This window comes from Meleagris gallopavo, chromosome 1, assembly GCF_905368555.1.
Source record: "Meleagris gallopavo chromosome 1, MGAL_WU_HG_1.1, whole genome shotgun sequence".
NCBI classification, from domain to species: domain Eukaryota; kingdom Metazoa; phylum Chordata; class Aves; order Galliformes; family Phasianidae; genus Meleagris; species Meleagris gallopavo.
In genome coordinates, this window is record NC_139404.1 from 151,301,578 (window position 1) to 151,321,778 (window position 20,201).

Consider the following 20,201-nt stretch of genomic DNA (forward strand, 5'->3'; position numbering starts at 1 on the left):
GTCTTCTTCCTTCTTTCTCCCTTAGTGAGGAGGAATGTTCCTAATTTATAAATCCCAGCCATTCTAGAAGTTGGCATGAAGAACTGAAAAGGTCAAAAACTAACTTTCAAGTGACTTACACATTGGACATGCTTATAATTAAGATATGATAATAACAATAGAATATTTGAACGCTTTCCACAGTGCTGGAATAGTCAGTGTATTTTTATGTAAAAACATATGCCTTAAGTAAAAAGGTACAAATGGTACCTATTCCAAAGCAGAAAATGCACAAGAGATGAAAATAGAGGCTGATAAATATTCAGGTTGCATTATATATTGGACGGCATTATATATTGACAAATGGATAAAAGAGAACTGGCTGTCTTGGGGGTTGGTAATGAGATATGGACTCTTTCACCTTTAGGTCACCCATGTGATTCTCAGCAAGGTCAGGAACAAAATGTGGTCTGAATTGGTGATTGCAATCCAGTTCCTTACTGCCAGATGTTCAGATAATAAAAATAACTACAGTCACTGGCATTACACTACAGCTTTGTCAGAGAATCCAAATCAGCCTCCTCACTGGCTACTCAAAGCCATAGAAAAGTGAATCCTCCAAAATCCAGGCTGAAGTGCATTGTGAGGAAGCTGCCAGAATGGCTGCTCAGATTCGATCTGTTCTATGGTTGAACAAACGGCTTCCATTTCTAAAGATATCAAATCAACACTGAATTCATTTCCATTGCAGATTTAAAACAAGAACAAAACTCAGTTTGTTCAATGTAGATATTGAAAATGAAAGTAACTATACAGTTAACATACCCCTCCTTTCACATAGGATTTATTGTTCACACTAAATTAGTATGTAATGGAAAACCAGCAGCACCCCATTCCGTTTATTTCTTGTTGTTGCCTGAATATCTGAACTTTCTTTCAGTTGACTAATAAGCCCTCCTTATTAGATATGACTGTATATTCATGATCCTATTGGGATAGATAGATTTTCTATAATTTGATAATAAAAATATGTGCTAATAGGTCTCCTTGCTCTTGATTTCTTGCATGAAGAAAAAGTGGGCATTAATTGCCCACAGGTAGAGTAAAAACTATAAAGGTAAAAGCCTTTCCCATGCAATATAGCACTCAAATGTAATAATTCCTGTGATGCTTATTTTAGTAAATGAATCAGTCACACTGAGCCATGGAAGGGAGCCATCTATTATCATGCTATAAATGTTAAAGACTCTATTTAGAGCCTTTATCTCTAGAAGAAACAAAGCAATTTTCACTGGTATTTGTATGACATCAATAATAGTACCTCACTATGTAGTGAATAGACATTACAATTGTAGTTTGCCCAATTCTTTTTCACTGGTCATCAGGGAAATTCATGTAAAACAACCGAAAAAACATAGATATGTTTGCATCGTATTAATAAGAGGAGAAAGCAAGGTAGCTGCCAATTGGCAGCAGAGTATGTTTTGGTGGTTTGATAAGGATACTAAAGAGTTTATGATGTGACAGATGTTTCACTACACTATTGTGAAATGAATAGATTATGAGAAGTAATTAGATGTACATTGGAATCAATGCTGTTATCATCGAGGCCTTCGGGCGATGCAATAGATGAGAGTCATGGCAGCAGGTGGTCCAATGGCTCAGAGACAGGAAGACACACCGCAGGAGACTGAGTGACAGGTTTCACAGATCCAGGGGGTGAGAGATCTGAGCTATTGCCTGCATTTGTAATCTTTACTCATGTATAAATAATAACAACTACACTATTGACTTCATATGCTATGTCATAGCCTCTGCCACCCCCTACACACACACACACACACACACACACACACCCCATTCTGGAGCTGTTTCTCTCAGTGAAAGCTATTATTTCATTTTCAGGTGAAAAAATATGCATGCATCCCTTAGATGCTAGTGCCAACTCAATGTTTTTTTATTAAAACACCTAAATAAGAAATCTGACATCAGCTTCGAAATCTGACATCAGCTTCGAAATCTGACATCAGCGCAGTATATTGTGCATATTGTGTTTTAGTATGGAAATGTGTCTGCATGTTTGCATAGGACTTACAGAAACCGAGGGGCAATAGGTAGAGTTATTGTTATGCTGCTTTTTTTCAAGGTTTTCCTTATTTTATTTCTTTGCCCAGAAGGTCCAAAACTCAAAGAAACATTGCTATCGTGTCTAAATTTACTTTGCAAAGGAACGGGCAAACTGAGTTGTCAAGGCATATATCGTATGAAAACTGCTGAGTTTGGAATGATTTAGATCTTAACCAAGCAACCTCAGTTGTTCCCTGTGCCCAGTGCTTTGACCTGGAATTTCTGGGCTCTCCCTCATCAAGTGAGGTGAAGGATAGCAACAGCAGGAACCAAAAGTAAGTGCTTTAGCACTCAGCTAAATTCACTCTGTGAGTGAATTTTAGTAACAGGAGGCAGCTCTGGATAGCCCTTTGGTCCTCCACCTTGTCAGTTCCCTAGTGTTCGTTGAACAATCTTTTATTTTATTGTTGAGGATAGTGATAGTAGGATAAAAGGTCCATAAAATTTAAGGGGGTAAAAAGAAGTAAATATCATTTTTAATATTTATCCATCAGAGCAATGGGGTTTGTATAATGAAGTTTGTTAAAGGAGGATGTAGGGCAAAAAAACGCACACACACATATGCACGCATATATATATGAAAAGCATAACAACAACCATGTTGATTTAGCATTGCAATCTATGGAAAATTGACTTAGAAAAAAATAGAATTCATTAGTTTGTAAGAATATTTAATTAACTGTCGCTACAGTGATGTTTATCTTTAGATGGATTGGTCCAAGGGAAAACATAGAGTTTGGGACATTGTACAAATGCAAGACAGTCCCTTGAGATCAGAACATATGTTTTCCCTGTGTGAAACAGTATACAAACAATTATCCACTTATCAACAAATATCTCCTATTACTCATGTCTTCTCATATCATATAGAGTTATGCCAATCCACCACTACAGAACTGAAGAAGCTGTCAAACCTATCGAGCCAGCTTCCAGTTAAGTGACATCTTAGTGGGACAAGTAGTATCAAGGAGCAAGCTGGAAATCAAACAGAGCTTATCCAGAGTGATGGGACTGCAAATCCAAATTCCCTTTTGAAAATCTCAGTCATTGCATGTACATTTACCTGCCAGAAAGCTACTCATTTAAATTATGGGGCCTCATGAGACTTGTATATTGGAGTAGCCATTCTGTATCAAAAGAAGTGAGGAAACCTATTGCTTAGTTGATTGAATCTAATGAGGTTCAATCTTCTGTGCTGATAACCTCCTTTTCAATTCTTTTGTTCCTCCTCTCCAGTTTACCTATACCCTCTAGTACTCCGAAAACAAAAAAAAACAAAAAAAAAAAGAGATCTTTGCCACTAATATTTGTGCTTTTGTTGGCCTGATTTCTTCCTTGAGAGGGTTGGGAGTAGTAATACTATCACCAGTGGTGTACTTACTGCCTGCTTCAGAACTGAACTGGTCCCACTAATTCCAAAATATCAACTGTCTTTTGGGAGTTTGCTCCAAAAGAGCTTGGTAACCATGAGCAAACTAGCTCTTGGTGAAATAAATTGCAAATATTAAACACATTAAAAATAAATGTGTGTCTTCTTTAAATTATACAGCAATATACAGTGTACAATAGAGTTCCCAGAAAGAGAAATGCTTTATTCCTCTAATTATGAATTCCAAGTCCTTATTATTAGTTTTAGAACAGACAGATGTTCCAATTTTTTGGACTTCGAAGCATCTTGAGTACTACCAGATATTCAGTTTCTACCAGACATCCCAGAAAGGCCATCAGGAGGGAAGTTCTACTAATCAGATTTCATGGGTCAGTGCAATGCCCTGAGAGGAGGAAATTCTGAGTGCAGTTCTCTCCCTCTCCAAGCAGGAACCAAATCATTGTGGGGCACTGTCATAGCTGGACTGATATTTCAGACCTTTAAAAAGGAATGGGCTCACATTTGTCCCTGGAAGTCTTTAGTGCCAGTGAAGATCCAAGGAAGACTACAAAGTTGAACAGCTTCTCCGAATTCCTTTGCTTGCTACCCTGCTCTCACTTCTTATAGCAGAATTAACTGTACTGCAGCCAGAATCAGTACAGGTAGTAACACTTAAAAGGAAAAGTTCCCCAGTAAGGTCTCCCGAACACACTGATGAGTCATCCTGAGCTATCCTTCATCTCAACCTTCCTATAACTTTCTCCTAGTATCCCTTGATCACTATACCTGTTTCCCTTAGCTCATCTTTCCTTATTTCTTTTTCTTATTCTCTTCTAGAGCACACCAACAGGTCACATTCCACTTAAATTTCTATCATGTCCATGAACATATAAAGCAGTAAAAAAATCAATGACCAGAAAGGAGAAGATCTGGAGAAGAATTGGCTAATGTAAAAGTAGTGTGTCTCAGTAACTGAAATAGCACAAAAGCAAACCTACTCCTGATGTATGGCTTTCCAAATTTCTGTCTTAAGCTTAGTCCCTAATTAAATGCTGAGTTCATTTTCAGAGATCTCCATGCCATATAAATGCTAGAAAGTGCTCATGTACATACAGGTACTTGTCACAGAAGAATGATTAGGGTCATGCTTTGAGGAACACTGCTACCTTAACTTGCAAATAACCTGGGATAAGACTCGTTACCCTACAATTTTTGAGTACTGTTTAGCTAAAAAGTCTGTTGGAAACAAAAGATAATAGGAGTCATAAATAATAACACTCTCGTGACAGTAGGTCTCTTATGGTTAAGGTTCAAAGACTCTTCTTCTGTAAAAATGATGTTGAAACATCCACCATTTGCTAAACTTCCTGACAAAGCTCATGCCTAGAGGAAAAAATCAGTTGAGAGAGACTTTGAGGTTAATTACACAAGCTTTTTTTTTTTTTGAGTTGCTGTGCAATAATTAATACATACTTAGCACTTGCCGTGGGTTTTGCTGCAATCCTAGCTTTCTACCATATGTGAGGCTTTTTGTCCTGTCACAGTTCCTTTGTTTTTCACATCGTTGTTCTATATACTCCATGTACTAATTCTTTTTCAAGAACTGCTTTGCTAGAATACTAATATTTTTACTTTGAGGAACTGATGTCTCATAAATGCCAGGCAAAGTGTCATGACTATTATACATCTCTACTTCTCATATTCTAAGTCTTTAAAAATCCCTGCTCTTTTCATTGTATGCTTGTCTCTAGACACACATACAGCCATATTCCAACATGAGTTTGTGCATATGATACACATGGCCAAACCTAAACAAATGGCTATAATTTCTGCAGTCTTTTATCTGTCATCAATTTAATGGCTAAATCTATTTTCATGGTAGTACTGAGAGAGTAGAACTTAGTATTCGAAACGCAGTGTGGGAGACTGACACTGACAGTGCAAGAGTGGTAACACTGATGCTAGCACTGAACATAACTATCACAGAACAACTGTGATCTCTGATATTTCCTTGGAAAAATTTTCATGTGCAGCTTCACCTTCGCGTTCTCTCTGTCAGATAAACAGATGTAATGGAGAAAGTAACCTACTTCCATAAAACCTGTAATACTCAACATGAAAATAAGAGAGGGTTGTAAAAGTACTCATCTACAGTGTAAGGTATAGTAAGTGCTAAATGAGTATGTGCAGTGTCTAAGCACTGATTACATGCACATCTCTATTTCACCACAGTTTTTACTAAATAAAATTTTCTAATCTAAACATCTCAAATAGCAAAGGTAGGAGCAGTATAAATTGCATTATTTTGTTCTGCTCTGAAAATAAGTCTAACAAAAAGCAACTTCTTAGTTATGCTGGAGAGTTCACATGCAACTGCCCAGTAATTCCATCTACCCTTGGACTCCAGCATATCTGTTTTTCTTGCATGGCTAATATGACCTGCCCTTCTGTAAGACTGAAAGTGGACAACAACAACAAAAAAGATAGTTCCATATATGTTTTTTTTTTTTCAGTCTGATTATTAAGAAGTAGCAGGGAGACAGCAACAATGCTAAAAGATCCCTCATGGTCTAACACAGTTTTATGTGATACCTGTTCTGTGCATGCTCAAATAATTGTGTTACTATGTCAAAGTGCACACCTGGCTTACTCCAGTTATGAGCTTGTCCAAAGGAAGTAACAGCCAGAAACAGAGATATTTTAGAATTATGAAAACAGCAAATAAATGTTGTCTTCTACTATGAAAACTCTAAACCTTTGAGTTGGCATGCCTTAGTTTCCCGAAACAGTAAGAACATTGTTGATTCATTTGATTTACTTTAGTAGAACTTACTCTGCTTCTCTATTTTTTGCTTTTGATAACTGATATATAAGATGCTGCTTCTATATATAAGAGGTAAGGCACAATGACATGGAATATGCTATCTTTTATTTGCTGGACTTTTTTTCCTGCAATTGCAGAATAAATTTATTGTCAGTTTTCAATCCCAGAAACAACAGCCTGCTTTGCACATTCCTTAATAAAAATGCTTGAGTATAAATAGTTTATAAAACTAAATTAGCCATAGGAATTTTAAAGGAATCTGAACACTTTTTGACTTAAATGAATGTGCCACAGAATAAGATGTGTGGAAAGTGCTCTGCAACTGGATACTATTGCAGCTACAAAAAAGCTTTTCTACAGACAGTCTCGTCAATGGCAGAACTTATCTTGCTCTCTGATAATATCTCAGGTCAAATTGAAAGTAGGAAATCCTTCTGTTTTCCTATTTCTGAATTAATTGAAACTATATCTAAATACTGTCTGTAGCACTATATCACAAATTAATCTGTTTCAGACTATAGTAACTCCTCTGAAATTAGTGAAATCAAACTAATGTAAATGAAAATAGGATAAAATCATGTACCAAGAGTTAAGAATAATGATATACCCTGGGCACAAAGACATATCGTGGGTAGATGAACAATTAGAGGCATCTACTTTACGATAACAAATAATGTTTCAGAATGCTCTGCTGGCACTCTTTTCATCCATGCACAACAACAAAGCTAGATGCCTTGTCAAGATATTTAAGCATACACAGCAATGTTTTACTTGCTTTTAATGTTAGAACTGATAATAGATGTTATGTTCAAAAAATATATACAATGCATAAGATACGGTAATCAAGGTAGAAGTTATATGTACAAAACAAATGGAATTTTCCTCACCTTTGGCTTGTGAAAACAAAAAGAAAGGGATTTCAGAAGCATTGTCTTTAATCCAATTTACTTTGGATTTAATCTCCAAAACAAGGCTGGTCTGCTAATTCCCAATTATAATGGCACATGTAATCAGAGCCCTCATTAACAAAGACTTACTATATTGTCTATTAGGAATGGAAATCTGAAATGCAAATTCAGCAAATCAAAACATTAAATGAGCTCTACCCAAGATGCTTAGAGCTCCTGCCAGGGCAACGCATGCTGGCCAACACCTGCCCTGAATTCTCCCTCCAGCTGAATGTTTCATTCTGTTCCAGTCTTTGCCTCCTAATTGACCTGCTTATGATCTCTGCTACAATTAACATATGCTTATTAGTAATGGCTGGTTAAAGATTTCAAACTGCCGCAGTTTACAAAGTCTAATAGAGATGGCACACCACAGGAAAGATGAGACCGCTATTTCCCTCATCAGCAATGTCTTAGTGGTTTGGTTTCATGTGATTCAAATGAGATAATTTTTCACATCATCTGATGTCTGAAAATCCATTCTAATTGAAACTGGAAATCTGCACGCAAAGTGGCTTAAGGCTCCTGATGCACTAAATGAAAATCAGTTAGTGAATATGATTTTTTCTCCTTTAACCACATGCTTAGCTGCCATGGGAAAAAGATTTTCTTTTAAAAAGGGGAGGGAAGGGGGGGGGGCAGTAGGGAAAGGAAGAAGAAGAGAGGGAAAAAAAGCTGCTTTGAATGATAACAAAAAAATAAAATGAGATTTTATGTCAAATTCCTCAGTCCATTTCTTAACTGTTAATGAAGGTTTACAGATGGATCTATGAACAGAATGGTTGTGGGGTTTTTACATTGTGGCAAGAGAATCATAATTCTGACAGTACCAGAATACTGACCATTACGTTTTCTCATGTCCCTTATCCAGAAAAACAATCTTAATAATAATAAAAAAATCCACTCCCTACTTTCCCCCAAAACAATACTGGCACTTAAATGTGCAAGTGTACGCTTATATGACAACCACTGAAAAACTCTAATTAGTGTTAGTTAATCACATTACTTATAATTCTTTATATGGAAAAGAATATAATATTATTCTCTTCTGTTGATTTGGCAAGACAGTCTACTTTCATTAAATTTTCCTCTGTCTTGAACTTTTTCCATATTACTATCTCCAGCCTGCAGGAGCCATTGGGCAACACATAGATCTCTTCCACCTGGTTTCTTTCCAGGTTCATTAGCAATGCGCTAGTACAGCAATTATGTCTAATTCTTCTCTGCTAGCTGCATTATTATTATTTATCTAAGTTTTTTTGCCTATTTTATTTGTTCCTTCTAATTTTCTGTCTTGATTTCACTTTATCATACTACACTCTTAATCAGGGGATTGGATATTTTGTAGTTTTCCTTAGCACTATCTTTGCTTATATAAACCACTTACTCCTCTCTTTGAAATGTCACACTAATGAAATTCCAGGAAACTGAGAATGGGGCAAGACAGTATTTGGGTCTTATATTGCTCCTATGACCCCAACAACTTCGTCTCATTATAGACAATCACAGATAATAATTTTTGTGGAGACTTCAGTTCTAGTCCCAAATAAATTCAGTGTCAATTTTGTCTTTATTTCCTGAATGACATTTCTAAAAAACTAATGCTTTATGCTTCATTAAAAAAACATGCTCTCGACAACATATTCTTAAACTCAGAACGCAGGATTGTGCTGGTGGTATAATCCACACATGCTTTGCAAAGGCATAACAAGACACTCACTGCTCCCAAAAGGTTACAGTTTAAGTCAGACAAATACAATAGGAAGAAAAGATTAGGTTCAAGCAAAGGGGAGGAGAACACCAGAAAGCAAATTTGTGCTCAGCTGTATGCTGGACTTGTGATCTTTATGAAAGGATGTAAAGGAGATGGAGAATATATAGCTCAGTAAGTAAGGGGAAAAAAAAAGACATTACTACAAGATATAGGAAAAGATATACATCAGAAAAAATAAATAAATAAACAATGGAGTCTCCAAAAGCTTGCAGTATTTTAAAAATATCCATGATTTATGGATATTTTTTGGGAGAGTGACATTCCCATTGACTTTTCAGCTTTTACTCTGAAGCAGGTGAAAAATGGTTTGCTTCAGATGTTTTGATGTCATCAAAGTGAATGGAGGTATAGTTACAAAAACAGGATAGGTTCCTTGACAAAAAAAATGGTTCTGTGGCTCTCAGCTTCCTGGCCATTGTAATCAGCTTTACACTCTTTTAATAATGCAAAGCTGATTCAGAATTTTAGTACTAAATACAGAATTAGCCAAAATTATCTGCAATGCTCCAAAAACTTTTGCTGCCCTTGTTGCATCTGGATATTATTGTGGATGGGAGAAGAGCGGTAGATGTAGTCTACCTTGATTTTAGAAAGGCATTTGATACTGTCTCCCACGACATCCTTATAACAAAGCTGAGGAAGTGTGGGATAGACGAGTGGACAGTGAGGTGGGTTGAGAACTGGCTGACTGGCAGAGCGCAGAGGGACGTCGTTGGTGGTGCAGAGTCTGGCTGGAGACCTGTAAGCAGTGGTGTCCCCCAAGGGTCTGCGCTGGGTCCGGTCTTGTTCAACATCTTCATCAATGACCTTGATGAGGGGATAGCGGCCACCCTCAGCAAGTTTGCTGATGATACGAAGTTGGGAGGATTGGCTGACACACCTGAAGGCTGTGCTGCCATTCAGCGAGACCTGGACAGGCTGGAGAGCTGGGCAGTAAGAAACCGGATGAGGTTCAACAAAAGCAAGTGTAGGGTCTTACACCTAGGGAGGAATAATTGCATGCACCAATACAGGCTGGGGGATGAGCTGCTGGAGAGGAGCTCTGCAGAGAGGGACCTGAGCGTCCTGGTGGACGACAGGTTGGCCATGAGCCAAAAAGGCCAATGGCATTCTGGGGTGCATTAAAAAGAATGTGGCCAGCAGGTCGAGGGAGGTGATCCTTCCCCTCTACTCTGCCCTGGTAAGGCCTCATCTGGAGTACTGTGTCCAGTTCTGGGCTCCCCAGTACAAAAAAGACAGGGATCTCTTGGAAAGCATCCAGTGGAGGGCCACAAAGATGGTGAAGGGCCTGGAGCATCTCCCCTATGAAGAAAGGCTAAGTGAACTGGGTCTGTTTAGCCTTGAGAAAAGACGACTGAGAGGGGACCTGATCCAGGTTTATAAATATCTGAGGTGTGGCGGTCATAGTGGTGAGGCCAGTCTCTTTTCAGTGGTACGTGGAGACAGGACAAGGGGAAACAGACATAAGCTACAGCATAGGAAGTTTTGCACGAATGTGCGTAAGAACTTCTTTACGGTGAGGGTGACGGAGCACTGGAATGGGCTGCCCAGGGAGGTTGTGGAGTCTCCTTCTCTGGAGATATTCAAGTCTCTCCTGGATGCCTACCTATGCGACCTGGTGTAGGGAACCTGCTTTGGCAGGGGGGATTGGTCTCGATGATCTCTAGAGGTCCCTTCCAACCCCTACAATTCTGTGATTCTGTGATTCTGTGATATTAACTTTACAGGATGTAGGATTGATCCTGCTTACATCAGAACTACCTTTTCACTTTTTGCTGTAATAAAACCAAGTATGGGATTGAATTTACTGAAAATTAGCTAAGTCAGAGCTCTTACTTCTTAGAGCTGTTCTCTAAGCCTCAGGCTCTGATCGGCAGAGGGAGAGGTGCAGGCAGATTGTGATTCATCCCACCCCAAGATATGCGTTAAAGACAGATAGCTTTGTGTTTTGTATCTCTAATGACTGTATGGGAAGGCTCAATGTTGGCTTCAAACCACACACTTAATTTGAAATGACTCCTGAAAAAGCAAGTTACAATATCCCCTGTAAGAGAAGCAGATTGAATTAGTAGTACAAACAAGGAACAGGGTGCAAAAAGCTTCTCATTGCTGTTCCTACTGTCATTCAGCAACGTACCACAGCTCTAAAATGGTTTGTTTAAATAGCTTTCTACTATTTCATATATCTGAAGTTGATAGTATAATACTACTTCACAATTAGCCTATGACAGGTAGTTAAAAATCAGTAATATCCTTAGATTTAGCCTAACAGACTGTTCAGGAATACACTGTGTGGGCATACCACTATGTTTTTTTTTAAAACAAGCCATTTGAATTGGCATTCCTAAAACTCACTGGTCAAGATTCTGTATGCAGTTCTGGTCCACATTTATTAGAGATCAAGGTAAGAGTAAGGGAAAAAATGAGCGTTTATTCTTTTCAATTCTTGATATTAAATCAGATACAGAACAATGAGGTTATCTGATTGCTTAGAAGTTCACAGATAAAAGAACTACTTGTAGCGAAACTCCTGTTTGTTCATTATGTTTGAGACTGAGTTGTGCTAAAAGTACTCAGAATCTTCCTCAACTTAGGAAACTTACTTGGTCAGCTGTATTAGGGACTATTTGTAGCTACTTGCATTAGAGGGCCAGCATATGCTACAAAAGGTCAGCTAGACCAGGTCTTTGGGTACTCTTCTGTTGTCCTAATAGCCAGTTAACCAGGCTGAATGTGTCCGTGTACTCCAGAAGTCTCTGGGCAGCTGGAAGAGAACTTCTAGGAGCATACTTGGCATGCAGGCACAACCACAACTGCTTCCAGGTAAAGATATTTAATGGAGATGCCTTGATTTCTGTCCCTGGGTGGCCTGGTCTAGTATTAAATGGGGAGGTTGGTGGCCCTGCATGTGGCAGGGGGGTTGGAGATTCATGATCCTTGAGGTCCCTTCCAACCCTGGCCATTCTGTGATTTTGTGATTCTGTGATTTTAACTTCCATGTTCAACCTTGGGAGAACCTTTCTGCCTAGAATCATAGAATCATAGAGTACCTTGAATTAGAACAGACCCACATGGAACTTCAAGTCCAACCCCTGGCTCCACACAGGACCACCCAAAATCGAAATCCCACATCTGAGAGCATTGTCCAAACACTTCTTGAGCTCTGGCATTGGTTCCATGAATACTGTTCTGCACAGCCTGTTCCATGACTGACCACCCTCTGGTGCGGACCCTTTCCCTGACACCCAGCTGTCCCTCCCTTGACCTGTTCCTCTTGGCTCTGTCGCTGTCACAGAATGCAGAGCTCAGCGCTGCCCCTCTGCTCCCTGTGAGGAGCTGCAGCTGCCATTAGGGCTCCCCTCAGCTCCTCTGCTTTTGGCTGAGCAAACTCAGGGACCTCAGCCACTCCCCATACATCTTTCCCTCAGACTCTTCGCCATCTTTATAGCCCTCCTTTGGCCACTGTAATAGTTTTATGTCCTTCATATATTGTGGCATCCAACCCCACCCCCAGTGCTGGATGTGCACAGCACAAAGCAGAGTGGGACAGTCCCTCCCCTCACCCAGTGGCAGTGCTGGGCCTGCTGCACCCATTGTCCCTTTGCTCTGCCAGGGCACAGTGCTGGCTCACATTCAACTTGTTGACCAGAATGATCCATCATGACACACCAGTCACAGAATTCTTCCCAGTAGGTTTTGTTTATGCCAACAATGAGCATAGGGCTGAGCCAGGCCTTCTAGCTCCCACTGCTTGTTCCTCATGCTTTTCCATTGGCCTGTGTCCTCTTCAGTTGCTTCATTCACTTACAGGATGACTGCAAAAGTAATGACTGCTTCCAGATCTTCTCCTTGTGAAAGAAGGAATCACAACATCTAACTTAATGCTCCTACGAAGGAACATTCCTCTGACTGAAAGTTGTCAGAGGAGATCTACTTAACACACGCAGTAGATGCGGGTCATGATATGACCCATGTGAAGTAGGTGCCTATACCTAATGGAATTAATTCCTTTCACAAAATGCCTTCCTCTGATTCTGAAGGAAGCCTGTGGTGACCTGCATAGTGGCAGATGTCAACCCTGGAGGTAAGTCAGACCAACCCTGCAGTTGTGTTTTAGCCCTGAAAAATAAGGCATTATGTATCACTTCTGTCTTTTGATTGTGCAGACAAAACCCTCAACAACCTGGACTGGCTGCAATTTGAATCAGGCACCACTCTCTTGGATTTAAAAGTTGTAGAAATTATGACACCTCTGTTGAACACATTAAGTAGGTGACCTACACAGAATTCAGAGTGAATATAAATGTAGTCATGAATAGCTAGAAAGTTTTTTCCTGTAGTTATATCTTGCTTGTGCAAAAGAAATAAAACTTTAAGAAAAAATGTAATGCTAAAGATGAAATAAAAATCCACAGTTGCTTGCTGCCTGTGACAAACAGGCTGGAACTATACTGTCTTTTAAAATAAAATAATTATAGTTAATTACAAATGAACAAAAATATTACTAAAACCCCAGGAAATTTATGCACAACATAAATCAGTATAGACTGTTACTTGCATTTAATTTTCATCCAAGCTTATGCTTTCAAGGAAAATTTCTCAGATTTAAGTGTAATAAAATTAGATTATCACCTAAATATGAAATATAACAGGAGGTTTTACTTTTTGTCATGAAGAAAATCTTTAAAATATGAAAATGATAACATAGGTATAAGTAAACTCATGTTGACAGTGGAAAGGAGTCTGTATCAATCATGGTACATAGTTTCTACTATTTAATATATATCTAGACACTGCTCTGAGAGCAGAGTTCAGCATATATCCAAATAAAACAGAAATAAAATAAGTGTAAATTGTTTTATCATATTTTTTATCATTTTTTTAATCATATTTTTGGGGACGGAATTCACTTCACAGAAATTTGAAAAATAATTTCACTCACTCATGTGCCATTACATGTGGTGCTTAGAGGTAATATGTGAGGTTCTTCCTGAAAATAACACCAAAGTCTCTTTACATCCTCCGCATAATGACAAATGCTCTTCCACTAAGTCATTCAATTAGAACTGTGTAAAATCAGGCTTACCGTTCCAACTTTGCCACAGGCTTTTACAACAATCTGGTTCAATTCACTTGATCCTGAAGAGCTACCAAGAGCCAAAAATTCAGGATGAAACTAATATGAATGGAAGATACTCAGCACCTCAGAAATGCAGCCATCTAAACTCTTTGTACTAATTGCCCACTTATTGGTTAAAAAATAAAAAATAAAAAAGATAATACTTGCCAGCTTTACAGTTTTCTGGAAAATTGTTCCTTCTTGTTTATGAAGTACTTGGGTAGTGCAGTAGTTTGTGGGCTCATTGAACACCTAAATAAATTCTTGTACTGCAGTTGCTAATGAAGTTAGCTCTTGCATGTGGATTTATCTGTCTATAATGGTGGAATAGCAGTACCAGCTATCAGGGACAGCTGAGTCTGTATGGGCACTATGGGAATCTCTCTTACTTCTTATAGCACAAACAGTGACAACTTCTGCTCGTCTCTTCCCCCTTTGCTGATTGTATGGAAGATTATATGCCTGATTAAATTGCTATATTCCAAGGAAATTAATGTAATATATTTGCAGTGAAATTACTCCAGACTGTAAAAAAGGTTAAAATTCACTTAAGTACATGAAAATAATACAAGTTTTTAACTCCAAGTGGAACTTCACTTGCAGTGAAGTCATATTTTAACAAATAAATCTATGTATGGTTTGTCATGTTGTTTTTCCTTTGTTTCTTCTTCTTATTATTATTTTATTACTTTTTTTTGGAAATGCAGCCCACATTTGGTAGAATTGTATTTATGTTTTTATACACCTTACTACTACAAAGATCAAACTGCATGACAGTAAATGGATAAAATTTCTTTTTAGTGTACAGATCTTTCATAAAAAAAATAATATGATTTAACTTGGCAACAAGACTATGTTATATATGCATTAAATTTACACAGGGAAATTATTATGTTGGTTATACTCAGTTTTCTCTATGTTCATTGAATATACATAGATATGTACTTAAAATGTCTAAAATTACAGGGAAAAAGAGGAAGATTTCATCTTTCCTTTTTTAATTTTTTTTTTATTATTATTTCATTTATGCAGATGCTGTTTTACAGTTGGGAAGAACATGGGGGAAAGTGCATGTAAGTACCATCTTCTGTTTTTCCCCTCATGTAATGTAAAACTGTTCAGATGGATATTTTTTATATTTTAAAGTAGAAAGAAAGGACTTGCTCCTGGGATTTGACTTTGTATGCCAAGCTCGTGCCTTGAAATAGAATTTTAAAAATAGAAACTCTTGTATATATTGTAGAATAAATGGTGTTGCTTTAATAAGAACACTTGGAATGCAAATGAATCCTGGAAATGGTGTATGAAAATACACCAAAAATGAAGGAAAAAGAAGAAAGCAATATAGAAGATGATTTATTTACTACCCCTCAATTCCTAATTATAATTATTTTTGCACTATGATGTCTTCTCCAGCCTTTTTTTTTTTTCACAGTATCATCACTAAAGTGAAGAAAGATCTATTAAATAAATATTAATATAATCTTTTTATTTCAAGATGAGGGATGGTATCCTTGGAATCTCAGAAATCTTCATTCTGTCATTCTGAAATTTCACATGCAGCATCAAAGTATAACATGTCTATATTCTAACATAATGAGGAATTATTTTCTCTTGATTGTTCAGACAACCTACCATTACAAAATCTGTAACACACTGGAGTCTGATCTTAGCTTTCAGGTCTGCAGTTTTCCATTATAGCAGCTGTACAAACAGATTAGAAAGATAGTCCTGTGCTCTATACTCCAAATCCCCTTCTTCTGTTGACACTAAAAGACTTCACCCCTAACCACCTCAGCATTCAGCCATTCTGGATCTGTCACATACGAGTTCCAAAGCACCTGAAGTAGAGTCCAAATTATTTTTTCTGCTTTGAGACTGAAGCACCTAAAATTTCCTTGTAAAGACTTCTCTAGCAGGCTACTTTCCTTGACCCCAGTGAAAAAGGTGAGGGCATTTATTCAAGACTTGTTTGAATATATTCAAATTCATAATCATTATTAAAAGTAAAATGACAACAAAACCCCCCAAAGTTTCTTTTATCATAATCTGAGCTGTTTTCTCTCTTTTCTGCATTGCTTTGGAAAATGGATGTCTGTTGTCCCATACATAAGCATGTAATGTACAATTTAGGATAAGTTAAATAATTGCCAAAGCCCTGAGATGTATCTTCATTTATCATGTCAATGATACCAGTTCTACATTAAGTTGCGAGACAGCGAATAGAAGGATTTCTATGTTATATTAACACAGGCAAGAAGTATATCCAGATGTCTTCAATTTTTCACTACACATCATGGGAATTATCATATCTGCTTTCTCCAAACTAGGAGCAAAAGTAGCTGAGAACCTCTTCAGTCTTCTAAGCAGATTTTGTGACTTCTCTGTACTCTTAATACTATCCTCTAACACAGCAAAATAAAAATCAAGTTACCAGCCTCCAAAAAATTGTTGGTGTTCCTGAATGTCTTATAAATCATTGTTTTGGTTTTTGTGATTACTATACATCAGAGAACAAAAGGAAATGTCATTAAATTTTAGCTTATCATGACAGTTTGGCTTTCTTAATAATTTTGTGAAGACCTTGGTATCAGCAAAGCCTTGGGAATCAAGATTTTACTATATCTTACAAAACCACCATAGCAATGCTGAGTCAGTCTAGTTCATTTAATTAGTACTCAAATCAATAGCAACTAGGTCAGCTAAGCAGATATATTCCCCTGACATCTGTGTGCTGAAATATCTTATACATTGCTGTAGAAGTGTTAAACAGAATTGTAAGGGGAATATCATTTTTTTTTCCTTTATCATTACCAGTATGATTTTGATTTTTGGAAACTATATTGCTATCTGTGCTAGGGGGTCTATATCCTGCTGCTTTTTACAGTCCTCTGAAAAGAGGAAGACCTGGATTCATCTGTTGTTCAAATGAAGAAGAGTGGAGACATGAACCTGTATTCCATAAAAGCATTTTACTTCAGTGGGTCATCTCTCTTCGTGGAGATCTCTAAGTAAAACGTCACTGAGTAAGAAATAGACATTAAATATACAAAAGGTTAGGACACTGATGTTAAATTCCTCACCTCAAGTGTCTTTTTTTTCTTCATCCCACACAAATGCCTCAATCAGAATGATTCTTCAATGCCATAAGCAGATTTGCTGCACTCATTGCTGCAGTCTAATTGTGTGCTGTTGAAGAAGGGCTGGCACTCCTAGAGGACAATTCTCCCCACCTAAAGCACCTGCTCTGTATGGTCATAAAAATCACTTGATTTTTTTCTCGATTATAGGAGACTGACTTAGATCAGGCACCTAACTTTGGCTGACAAAATCTTAGCGGGAAAAATATCACTCATAGTATATGAGTGAGAATACAGGTATTCTGTTGAAATCTGATTAATAGAGATTAGAAGTACTATATAAAGTACTGCAGAAAACCAAATATCCATGTTTGGAGAACTGTAAAATATATGCTAATGGAAATTCAGCAGTAGGCATGGCGGTAGAGAAAGTAGCCTAGTAAGGCAACAGAAGTCCTAGAACATGTATAAGTTATGTATATTTATGTCAGTATTTGACTGCTGACTATTTATAATGATAAATGCTAATCATTTATGATAAGTGGTGACATTATTTGGCTCCTCCAACCTCTTACAAACCCTAAATAGTCGAAGTACTCACAATGAAGTCACTTCACTTTTTAATAGATGAAGAAACTGAGGTACAGATGATTAAAATACTGTCTTCTCCATGAGTACAAGCATCAGCTAATGACTGAACAAGACCAAATGCCTCGTCTGCTGACTGGCAGTCTAATGGCGTCATCAGTCAGTACAGGAATGTTCTGTTCTTTCATTTTTTCTACTTAATCATTGATCATTGCTATTCCATTATCAATGAGCATCCTGGTAAACATATCCTGAGGCTTTTTCCTCAGTGTTTCTTTGTCCTACTCTGCTGTTAGGTAAGGATCTAAACAATCAGTACAAACCTTGTCTTAGATGAAAATTAATGTTTGCTGGCTTCAAAGCTTTGTGTGTTTGTTTGTGACTTTGTTTTTCTTTTTGCCTAATTTCTTTTGTGAGAGTGGCAAAGGGACAGATATTACTCTGGGGAAGATCTCTTTCTTGTCAGCCTCAGTCCTGTTTCTTTTTTCTTTCCTATCTATGAAGATCTCACAATGTCTTTTATGTATTTTTGCAGAGTTCAGTGTTCCTAGTGGAACACAGTGTGTAGTTTAAATATGTTTCTCTCCTGATATTTTAAATGACATCCAATTGACCTCATAAATGTCTTATGAGACCAAACAAACTCCATACTCAAGCAAAAACTGTCAACCACTTCTACCCTACTTGTCCCCAGGCTGCTCTGGCATGATGCCATAAAGCATCTGTATTGATATTTTGTGGCATTCAAATTGTTAAGTACCTAGGCTAAGCAACAAGAGCAGAAATATTAATACAATCTGGCCGTGTCACTGATAATTACACCAATATAAACTAAATTTATAGCACATGACATCTTTGATATGAATTGGCAGCAGGCATCAAAACCTTTTCTTGACATTATCGTGTAAACCTAGGAGGCATATAGATAGCATTTTGTCTGAGGTGTTTTTAGAGAGAAGCATAAGAGATGCAGCAAAAACTTCTGCATAGTTTTATCATAGCCTTCCTGAAGACTTGTTTACTGTCAATAGTGACTTTCAAAGTGGCAAAAAAAAATTTCTTATAATGTTTTATAATTTTAACTGAATAAACTCATAAATTCATTCAAAACATCAAAGACCACAGATACGCTAAGCAGTATAAGTTAACATGATAATTCAGCTTAAAAATATGCTTCTAGTTTTCTAGATTGAAAGCAATTTTTCTAATATGGGAAAAAAAAACCCTATCTGAAGGGAGCCTTTTATGCTATACTTTTGCATTAAAACTTATCAGATGTCTAGGGAAATGTATTCTTGAAATCCCGTCATGATCCATGTGTCATTGAAGACAAAGATCTGATGTACTATGGAAATTTCTTGATGCATATTATGAGCTGTTGTTTGCCGTAGTGTCTGGATAATCCTGCTTCATTTATTGGAGGGCCATTTCAGCTGCACTGTCAACAGCCTGGGATGTTCAGGTCACCTTTCCCTAGAAAATTATGTAAAAGCTGTCAAATGGGCAGGATTATAGGCACATTAAAGGTGCTTTAAGATTTCATGCCTATAAATATTAGCAAAGAAGATTTAAAGGCAAATTTGTCATCAGTACATGTCCATGTTTCTACAACCTTGCTTTACAGCATTGCAATGTTAACAACAACATTTTATCATGTAACTGTGAAGTACTGTGGTAGGCAGCAGCTGCTGGCAGCCTTATCTCTTTAACCCATATACCAGGAATTAAGCATTATATTAAAACTAGTAAGTTTTGAAAAGCAGTCTACTATTTGTCACTCTTTGGGAAGGAGTTCTCAACATTTTTATTTTCCAGCAAAACAATTCCAGTAGATCAGTGTAAACATTTTATATTTGGAGGGTCATCTTATTAAAAGCCATTATATATTTTATAAAGACATTTTCATTATGGTAGCAATTATGAAGATCTTTGCATGAAAGTAATAATGCAGCAGATCATTTTGCTTAGTATTTACTTTTAAGTGGTGAACATTTTATTACAGTGTTTTGGAATGACTGCTCTTATTTATTGTACATTATGAATGCCATGGACATCTCCAACATAAATAGATATTGGCAGCCCCCAAGCATTTCTTTAGAGCGCTCTGGTACTTTTGATAGGTGAGTGTAGCATTTTAGTCATTTTTGTGCTGGCAGATTGCTAGCCAATCTTTATATTAAACAGACCTAAACATCTCAGAGGAGGAAGAAAACTTCTTCAGCCCCCAAGTCGTTCAGGGAAAAAATGACCTCAAATCCCTACTAAGGAGAATAGTAAATTGTGAGCAAAGCTATGTCAATTGCAAATGTCTGCTCTGGGGTTTCATTCAAACTCCACAGACATCAATAGAAAGTTTCCCATTTCAATGAGCTTTGAAACTGGCTGTTGTTAAGC

At 37.4% G+C, this 20,201-nt stretch overlaps 1 long non-coding RNA gene across 1 annotated transcript in view; it reads left to right on the forward strand.

Moving 5' to 3' along the window:
* Positions 1 to 20,201, forward strand: part of LOC146545707 (uncharacterized) — a 98,795-nt gene that overhangs the window by 2,722 nt on the left and 75,872 nt on the right. Inside the window, exon 2 of the long non-coding RNA XR_014880886.1 lies at positions 15,172 to 15,212. This is a non-coding gene — a long non-coding RNA (uncharacterized LOC146545707). The remainder of the gene's footprint in view (positions 1 to 15,171; positions 15,213 to 20,201) is intronic.